This window comes from Tachypleus tridentatus, chromosome 7 (assembly GCF_004210375.1).
Source record: "Tachypleus tridentatus isolate NWPU-2018 chromosome 7, ASM421037v1, whole genome shotgun sequence".
NCBI classification, from domain to species: domain Eukaryota; kingdom Metazoa; phylum Arthropoda; class Merostomata; order Xiphosura; family Limulidae; genus Tachypleus; species Tachypleus tridentatus.
In genome coordinates this window covers 48,347,717-48,358,979 of record NC_134831.1, presented here as the reverse complement: position 1 = coordinate 48,358,979, position 11,263 = coordinate 48,347,717, and positions in this window count along the sequence as shown.

The window sequence follows — 11,263 nt, the reverse complement described above, 5'->3', positions numbered from 1 at the left end:
ATCAGATAAAGCATTTTCTTCAAATCCTATATAAATATAGGTTCATAGATCAATTAATTTATTTGAACTAAGGTCTTAGCAGATGCCCATAGGAATATTTTTCGTTGGCTCAAAAATAATCTAACTGAATGATTATATGTATCTCAGGACGTCTGGTATGGGTATTGACACTTACTAATAAAGAAGAGAACAACGTTTCAACCTTCTTAGGTCATCTTCAGGTTAACAAAGGGTCATTAGTAAGTGTCAATACCCATACCAGCCGTCTTGAGATACATTTTTACTTCAAGTGATTTTCTCGTCATCATGAATGATTATATCAAATTCTTTTAAGACATTTTTTTTTTTTTGCAATTGACTTATTGCAATATTATTATAACCATGAAAAACATTTTAAAGGCTTTCCGATGTGTTTCAAGATTTTATGATATCGAAGGTATGTTACATTATTTACACTTTTACATTTTTTAATGACTAAATACTCATTTACTGAGTTACCACAGTTGTGCATACGATTACAGTAGTATTGCATCAGAACATCAGTAAAATTTTGAGTCTCTTTGTAAACACGTTAGTTCACAAAAAACGGTAAATTTGAAAGAGTAGATCGATAATAAATTCTAAACTTTACTATTTCTTACTTTCTGATGAATATGCCTGATGATGACGCAGTGAGATGTAGAGTGTACAAGGCTGTTCCCAGTTTCATATTATTTTATTTTTATACCATAGAATCATTATGTAAAACAATTTTTATTGTATTTTGAGACTGGTGACAGTTTCATTTTTAAACACTTATTGTGTAGTATTAAACGCTGGGTTTATTTCGTTAACACATCTTTGTGAATATAGTAAATCAAGTAAAACATATATAAAATGAGCTACCTTGACTGGGTCGTTAGACTACATTTTATACTTTAGTCCAATATTTGCTACAATTGTTTTTAAAATACGTGGCAACATGATAAAATTTATTACATTAATGAACAAATATCGTAATAACAGAGTCTCTAAGAATTGTGGAAACATTTAAAAAAACTCATGCCGGGAAAACCGTCATAGAGTGTTGCACATACACAATTAAATAATTAATATTTACATATTTTTAAGCATGTGCTCACCAATAGTTAGATGTAAAATGTTCAATCTGTGCCCAATCTCCCGCCAAGTGTTTTCGTCATTGTAAAAGTAACTTTTGTGAAGCTTCTTGAATATATAACAGAGTTCGTTGGCTCTCGTAACTTTTCTGACATAAACCATGTTCATTAAGAAGCTCTATAAGAAACATAACCAAAGACCTTCTTGATGATGAGAAACCCACATGAAATAAAAACCTGAAGATGACCTAGGAAGGTCGAAACGTTGTTCTCTGCTTATCAATAAAAATGTTAATCACCGAAGAACGCGGGGACCAGTTGATCCTTGCCCAATCCACCGACACACTACGTAACGTTTTGTTTTTTGTAAGATACTTTTTTACGTCTTTAGTTGATGAAATCGTTTTTTAACCTCCTTACGGTACATCCAGGTGTATTTTACGGATAACTTAGTTTGAATTTTCTCTGCTTTCTGTGTATGGAATTCTAACATGACAATCACAGCACTCATTTCGCTATTTTACTTCAGACTGAAATCCCATAGTTTTCAAACACCTAACGCTTATATATATTTTTTGTCAATTTACTAAAAATTTAAAACATTTTTTTTCGTACACGTACCAAACCGTGTGTCTTTATGTTAAACACCCTTTCCAGCTATAATTTTTCATTTGTAGTTAAACACAAAGCTATACAATTGGCTATCTATCCTCTGTTTGTCACAGGTTTAGAAACCCGGTTTCTGTTATTGTAAGATCGCAGACATACCACTGCGTCACTGGTATGTGAGGGGGGGGAGCTATATTTTTTTCAAAAGTGTTTCTAAAATACATATCAATAAGTTCACGTGAGTCAAAAAATCTAAGGGTAATTTTTTTAAATTTCACAATTACTAACGTTTAATTCTTAACAGATTTTTTTAGTGGTTTAACGGTAAGTACGAAGGGTTATAAGTCTAAAAATCAAGGCTTCGACAATACCTATGGTGGGCACAGCACAGGTAGTCCACGGCAATTAATAAAAATCAACTCCCGAAAAGTAAAGCTTCGCAAGCTCGCCACTTACAACTGAAGAACTTTAATTATAGTCTTGTGAAAATACAACACATTTACAGAACAACTACAACACATATACAGAGTAAAACTACAAGACATTTACAGAATAACTACAACACATATACAGAGTAAAACTACAAGACATTTACAGAACAATTATAACACATTGTATAGGAACAATTTAGATTCTGCCTAAAGAAAATAGTGTGTCCTATTTATTTTACTGACTGTGACTAGATACAATACTGTTATTAGTTGTCCTTTTTTATGTGGATTTCATAGATTACTCGATAAAAGTAGTGCAAAATCCTTAAAGTTTGATACAGGCTACTTTCACTTGCTTAAGTTCACAAATAACATTTTCACTTTCAACAGAATATTTTTGCTAACTAACTAATTAACCTAAAAGACTACAAATATTAAACAGATATATGCGTTTAGTCACTAACTTCTCAGAACTCTCATTCAGTACTGAAACGAATACTCCAGTGATTGACTGGCACTCTGACGATAACTCATTGCTAACTCTATATCTTAGTCAAACATATAAGATCGTAACCTCGCATGCCCTTTAGCTAGGTATTGTCATTTGATAGATATCACATGATTTACAGAATCTGGTCACACCTTCGATGATTCCCAGCCAATGGAAACTGCTGGTAATTCTGTTTGCCATCCTCTTTGTACCTTGGCGTCCTCCAACAGTAGACTCGTGAGCCAGCTTTATAGGTTAAGTCCACTACTCTGTTGGTATAATAATTTGTTTAATTTCTTTAGTAAAACTGCCTTGATAGAACCGGTACAGCAGTCATTTACCATCCTCTATCCTGTAAGTCTTATTTCTCTTTTTCTTGTTCTCGACTTTCCCTTGATCACTGTCCCAAAGTATCTGTACTGATGGATCTTTCTGATGTGCTTCTTTCAGATCCCGTAAATCTACATCATGATTGTCACCTTTCGAGACTTACAGAAACTTAATGTCTTGCTTGTATTTCTTTTATTAAGCTTTTGTGCATACTGCATATGCTTCATTATTCCTCTTTCTGTCTGGTTTCCTAGACTTGTACTGCCTCAAATATTTCCAATCACTAAGTCTAAGACTGATGTTTTCGAACACACGGCTTCAAGGTTTCCCACGTAATATGGAGTGTCTACTTCTATTTTTTATATGGAAAACTTTCTCACTGTTCTATGAATCAGTACACATATATGCACCTTGCCCATCTTACGGTTATCTGATATAAGTCTGGTTCTCCGTACTGCACTCATTGTCTCGTAGGACCTTCAATTTCTTGTTCTCGACATAACTTTTGTCTACTGGCATGTTTTGATTTGTTTACACCTCTCGATATTTATCATATGCTACAATTACCAATAGCACTGTTGACCCATTCGCCAACTTTAAAACATTTTAAAACGAGCTAAAACTCATGCACTGTTTAGTCATGAAGATAGCTCTTCCTTCTTGTGGTTAATCTTACGAGATGTTTCTATTCTGTTTCTTCTTGTAGCAGCATCCATGGTGACATTTACTCTTTTCTTGTTTCTTACTGTAATTATCTCCGTAGGTAGCTCCAATTGGCTCCCTGTAGCACAATAGCATAACATAGAATGCTAGAAACTGGGTTTCGATACCCGTGGTGAGCACAGCTCATTGGATAACTTTGTGCTAAATTATAAACAACAACATCAACAAAAAACTCCAGTTACTTTATGTTAATATTTCTTCTGCTGATTGCTGATGACAGTGTATTCTATTTTACAGCAAACAAAGCATCTTTTTTGTCGTTTACCCTCTTGACACTTTTGCTGGCATCTTGCTTCTGGTAAGCCACCCCAATTGTAAACTTTAATTGGTTATACTTAGATTTGCCAGTTATACTCGCTTTTCGGACTTCCATGTACTATTCTGTCAGCTTCATCATCTCGTCTACTTATGTTGGTACTCTTTCCTTTATAAATAGTGATATGTCAGTTGAACACGTGAAGATGAACTGTTCAAGTATTTGTAGATCTTCAAAACTATTTTCACACTTGACCATGCTAGTCTGTCTTATGAAGTATATCAGTAGCCATGCCACAAACCGAAATAAAGCTTCTCCAGTGTTAGGTTTGACCTGTCTGAATTTTCAGACTTTTAAATTGTCATAGTCTGTAGCATCTTCTGATGTCCTGCCTGCATACACTTGTAAGCCTTTTCCTAGATGAAGTTGGCTGAGACAGACTGTTCAGTTGCCTTTGTTTCAGTTCATACTTGGAGGAATTTTTTTCATATTTCTCCAGGAATGCATCCATGTCATCTTTCTGTTCATCAAGTATGTGCAGTTTGGGTTTGCTGTCCCTGAAACCATTGCCATTTTTTAATCCTTCTTCCTTTGGTTGGTTGAGTTTTACAATCTCAATCTGTGCTTTTATTTTCTCTACTTCTATTATTTCTTCTCTTTCTCTTCTCTTCCTCTTTCTCAATTTGTTTTATTATACTCGCTCTCTCTATTTCCTGTTCTCCTTTCATTCTTTCCTTCTCTCTTCTGTTGTCATTATTCTCTCTCTAGATCTCGTTGTTGCTTAACAGTCTCTCGTAGTTTACTATATTTTAACCCAAGAAACTCCCCTCTTTCTATTCATTTATCAAAATCTGTTGACTTGGTTATATAGTTTGACTTTAATCTCTACAGCACTTCCCACACCACTATAGTTGTATGTATATAGGCCAACTTATTCCTGTTGTTGTTCATATCTTCTTTCACCACATTCTACTACTGTATAAACCTTGCTGGCTCTCCAAATCTTAAAGTTTTAGATATATAACTATTGGGCTGGAATTCTTTATAAGTAGATGTTTGTAAATTGTTGGCGAAAATTTTGAAAAATAAATGTACACTGCACAGTCCACTTGGTTTAAAATAACATATTCAAAACAAGTCAAACTTATGTACACAATTTTTTTACACCATAAGATATCACAGATATATCTCAAATTCTAAGTAATTTTATCTTCTTGTCAAAAGTCCACACAGGCTGATTCAACTGCTTTATAATCAAAGATGAACTATTTTTCCCTGTCTTATTTTCTAGCAATACAAATCAGTGAATAATTTACTTATGCTACCCTGCGGATCACCACAGTTCTATTTTAAACTTCAAATAATTGTCTTCTTTTCGTCAAAGTTCACATAGACGGGTTTAATTACTTTAGAACATTCTTTGACAGACATTTATTCTTCTTATCTCTATTAAACCGTGGAAATCATTTTAAAATATTTTCCGTTATGGCTAATCACTCACACACTGGCTAAATTTATGTACTATATTATTTTTACTAAACTTTTACTTTACTTTATATACTTAACGTGCGCTTCGTTAGTCACCTAGGTATATGTATACTAACGACTTCATTCAGGCGCCAAACGTTCTACAGACTACGCGACGCTAAAATGGAACAATTCTCGCTTGAGGTAACGAGAAAAGTATCGAAGTATCGAGTAACTTCGTGTCAACAACTGAACCATATATACGATGTACGACTCTTACTGAGTTATGCAACCAAACTTGTCATAACTATCGCTTTCAAAGTAATTGCTTATAACTCTTTTATTATGAAATGTAAACAATCATTAAACATTAAATCACAAAACAAATTAAATAATAACGCCTACACTAAACAGCCTTGTATATCCAAAAGTTTCAGATAAAATAAACTTTTATGTATTTTTCAGATGGTTTACATTTTTAAAGGTGTTCTACGTGTAACAATGGTGTTAAATATTATTAATCTTCTTAAAGCTTGAAATTTCAATTGAGAAAACTAAGACTGTGAGATATATATGTGATAAGAAAATTAATATTGATTAAATTCAATATATATTGAACACTGATATTGTTCCTTCAAAATAATCATGTTAATGTGATATATCCAGGCAAAACTTAATACATTTAAGAGCAATGGAATAGGTCTGCAGAATAATAGGAGATTAATCAGGATATTTATTTTGAACTAATGTTAAACCTCTGAGTAACTGAAGCGTGATTAGAAATAGAATAATGAGAATGGACACAAAGTAAATTGCAAAACCTCTATCATAACACTAAACACAGATATAGGGTATATATATATATATAATTGTAGTTGCTTTATGGTACAATTGATTGCCACTTTTAGTGGCTTCTTTCTGGTGCTTATCATTTAAGATACTGTTACAAACTGACTACAGAATGTTTAAATGCAGTGGTCCAGTTCGAAATAAATTTCAAATTTAACCAATGAGAAAAGCGCGACACAAACTAAAGATCATTTTTATTACGACATAACTGAGACTACTGTCTGTAGATTTCATTTGAACGACTACTGAAGGACACTATCGTCCATGATCTTGCAAATATTTCAGTATCGCGACAATACCTACTCCCCTTCCATATAGAACATGTTATCTACTAGAACACGGGCAGAAGTAAATCAGCTTATCGTGTCAGGTAAAACTTTCACATACACAGAATAAAGAATGAATTGAGAACAAATACTATAATATTTCGATAAGACAGAAATGCACAGTATATTCATATACCACACTTCCCTGCCCTCCTTTAAGGCAAACTTGGCGTGGTCTGGCAGCTATGGTACTTAACTCACAATCTGAAGGTCGATCTTTCACCGTGGGGGCATTATAATATGATGGTCAAACTCAATACTCATTAGTAAAAGATTGGTCCAAAAGTTGGCGGTGGGTAATGTTAGCTAGCTGTCTTCCCAATTGTCTATTACTGGTAAGAGAAAGAGAGCTAGCGCAAATAGCCTTGTAGTAGCTTTTCAAGAAATTCAAAACAAGCCGACAATCCATTTTAACCTTAAAATAAAAATAAATTATAAAAATTCCACTCTGATCGAGGCTTTAGTTTTCTTTTGCTCCTAAATAAATTTACATCCAACATAAACGTCAAACTCCTCAAGAAATTTATCAGAAATATTAACAAATAATTAATGTAACACATAAATAATACAGTGCCCGGCATGGCCGAACGCGTTAGGCGTGCGACTCGTAATCCGAGGGTCGCGGGTTCGCATCTCCGTCGCGACAAATATGGTCGCCACTTTTAGCCGTGGGGGCGTTATAAAGTGACGGTCAATCCTACTATTCGTTAGTAAAAGAATAGCCTAAGAGTTGGTGGTGGGTGGTGAAGACTAGCTGCCTTCCCTCTAGTCTTACACTGCAAAATTAGGGACAGCTAAGGTTTCTCCTCCTGGTTGGGGGTTGTGTGGTAGGCTAACAATCTACTCACTTCAAAAACCAGCCTGTTAATGAATCCGCAAGCCATTGCGGCCCTATGTTCCTTCATGGAATCGAGAGGCATAATAATAATAAATAATACATCTATACAAAAAAATAACCCTTTAACACAGATACAAATGCGTATACACCAACAAATAATACACATCTTTTAACGAAGATTTATGGTACATAAATAAAAGCTAACAGTTGCTTTCAGATAATACAATGATTATACTACATATCAAAACATAAAACAACCCTCTTTATCCGAATAGTAATGAAATAAAGAATTACAAAGTAACAATGAACTCACGATCAAAACCACAAATACAGAATAAGCACTTTAACAAAGAATATCATGCATTTTGCACAGTCAAGTTTATAACCAATAACCAAAAAATATTTCAGAAAAATAAATTTAAGTACAAAATGTAGCAAAGTAAAAATAAAAAGCACTATGATATTGAAACGTCATTGATATAACTAAAACCAAATTAATAAGATTCAACTGAGATTCAAAATGTGTAACTTTTTTTAAACATTAATTAAGTCATGCAACAATGACAAAATATTTTTAACGTAAACAAAAACGTCAACAACGATAACAGTAATTAAAGTCAACCCTATTTAACAAAGAAAACCAACACCAAAGCAACAGTCACTTCAAAATGTGCAAATAACAAAAATACATTTCATACTTAATTGATATCAAGAAAATCAATTAAGGTTCCAGATATGGGCAGGAAAGAAGAATTAAATTGTACATGTCACGATCTTTTTTATTTATTTTTTTTTGAATGTTGTTTTCAAACTAAAGCTACTTTTGCCAATAAACTGCCTTTAAAGTAGTTTTCAATTCAAATGTTTGTATTGTTTAACTTTTATTTTCTAAATTTCCAAAGATAGTATTTAAATAAATTCTCATTCTACACTTACATATGTAATATTCTAACAGAATGAAAAAACAAACAAACAAGAACGTTGCCACGGCCATGGTCGAACAAAAAAAACAAACAATTTATTAAACAGTAAAAATGATAGAAATCCAAAACAAAACTTTCAAGCGAGTGGATAACAGTTTTATCACTTAAAAGAAACAGGTAAGAAATCCGTTCATGACCATGACTTGATACGAACGTGAATAAATACAATACAAATACCAATGATACGAATATCAATAGATAAGGGATTTAGAAAAGAAATATAAAAATATTGAACTCAGGTGAATATAGACTAACAATACAATGAATAAAAACTTGGTAGCTATCAAATGTCAAACTTCTAACACTTATTAAAGTTTGACATTGAAAGTTATGGAGGGATTATCTATATGTTTATGTTTTTTGTTTATTTAATTTTGCGCAAAGCTACCCAAGGGCTATCTGCGCTAGCCTTCCCTAATTTAGCAGTGTAAGAATTTAGGGAAGGCAGCTAGTCATCACCACCCACCGCCAACTCTTGGGCTACTCTTTTACCAACGAATAGTGGGATTGATCGTCACATTATAACGCCCTCACGGCTGAATATGGCGAGCATGTTTGGTGCCACTGGGATTCGAACCCGTGACCCTCAGATTACGAGTCGAACACCTTAAGTCATCTGGCCTTGATCTATATGTAATTATGTCATTCTTGTATGATCATTTTAAATTTTTTGGCACTTTCATCCCTAGCTAATTCTACATTTACTAAATATTTTTATTAATTATTTTTGGACATTTTTATCCCTTACTGAAAGTTACTGTATGATAGTGTGCATTAATTTTTCTTTCACTCTTTCACTTCAGTCATAATATAGGAGTTGACTTCCTAAAGATACCAATCATACACTGTACAAAACATCGAATATTTTACATGTTAAAGTCATCCGATGTTCATATGTTACTGTCTGATTATTCCTGTTTCACTTGCACTTAAGTGTTTTAGAGAAACAGTAGAGTTCGAGTTCGATAAAAAACTAAGTTCAATGGGTAATGATAACTTCGTTCACACTAGAATCATAATTTGTTTTTAATTGCTACTACTTTTTACAACTAAGCGATGACATCATACACTGCTCAGTGACACGCAAGTTGGACTTAGAATTAAACTATCAGTAGTATTAAAGTAGTTGTAGAGTCGTCTCGATCGTGACATAAAGAAAGATGAACAATTTGGTGGGTTGGTTACTTTCATGTTTGGTATCTTACCAATAAATTTTTGTTTTATTTTAGGCTTTGTGAATAAAGAAACAAATGAAAGTGAGTAACAATTATCTTTTAAAGTTAAACTTTGTCATTGTTTATTTTTATTATCCATATAAACAGCATATTTGTATTATATCTATTGAGTGCCTTGGCTACTCCTACAGAGTCTATCGATTATATGATATATAGGGTGATGTAATTTGGATGGTAGCTAAAACACATTCAAATTGTACAAATTGGCCAGTTTACCATTAAATACACTTGTATAAACTAATTTAAAAACTGGCTAGTTTGATTGTTATCTTGCTACATGATTACGTCATACACTTTTTGCTTGAAATAATGTTTTAGTTTTCTATATTATAACCCTGGTTAAAGTGATTGACTTTCACTCTTTCGTTGCCGTTATCTTGTGTGTTTGTGGATCTATCACGTTTCCCTTTAAATACATACTTCAACTGCTGTTGTAAATCTGACTTTTTGTTGGCACCATGCTGTAATGTTTTACATTAGACTTATCGTTGTATAGCTAGTCAAGTGGGGCAAATATTTTCTGTAATTTTAAATCTAGGAATTTCGATTCAAATACTATTTTTAGTATTAGTTTTACTTGTAAACCTTTTATTTTAATTTTTTACATATCCTTGAAATTCAAATCCCCACACTGTAGATTTTACATTGGTAAAAAGTCATCTAAAATCGACGTTAATTATTTGTCTTCCCTTCAATCTATCACTTTTAAATTGAGGACAACTAGTGCAGGTAGCCCTCGAATAGTACGGCTTTATGCAAAATAAAAAACAAACAAATCTTCTGTATTATGCTCCATAAGAAACAGAATCTAAAATTATATCGTTTAAAAAACCCAAAAAAACTGTGTTTTGCTCTCTCTCTCTTAGTTGTAGCGTGAATATTTTATTATTTTTATTTCTTCTAAGAAGGTTCATTGCTTCTCAAATATTTCAGCTTCAAAATCGAAACATTTTCTTACTAATCATAGTTACATTGCATTTTTCAATAATGTTTCTCAGGTTAGTTATCAAAGTTAAGCTTATAATAAGCAGTTATTGACATTAAGATCCAATCTTATGTTTTCATGACCTGGTTGTTAACAGTTATACTTTTTTTATATAATTCAACCATCCATGTTAAAAAAAAACATTCGTAAATGACTATAGATAATGTTTATATAGCTGGATGGAACCACAAACGTAAATTTAGATTCTTACTTCTAACTACTCCATGAATCCGAATCCTTCACTAATGCTCAAATGCCATTAGAAGCTATATTGAATAGTAAAAGTAGTATTATCTAAGAACCACTAAACTTTAATCATTTATATTTCATGATGCACCAGATAAACATTCACTGATAAAATGCAGACAAATTAAAAATTTTACCTACAAGTCCAACTAATCGAGATTAAAAATTAAGCTGATGCTAATGTACCTCAATGCACTTCATAAGAAGTACAATTCTCTTGTAGCTTGTAAAATCAGCATGCAGAAAAACAAGGATTGTAAGTGTCAATCAATCAATGGTTGTCGTAGCTTCTTTATCAAGTAAAAATCGCACAGTATATTGCACACATTGTATGGTATTTATCACTTGATAGCTTGAAAAGTAAAAAAAAAAAAAATGCCACTTTCTTTCATCTCTCG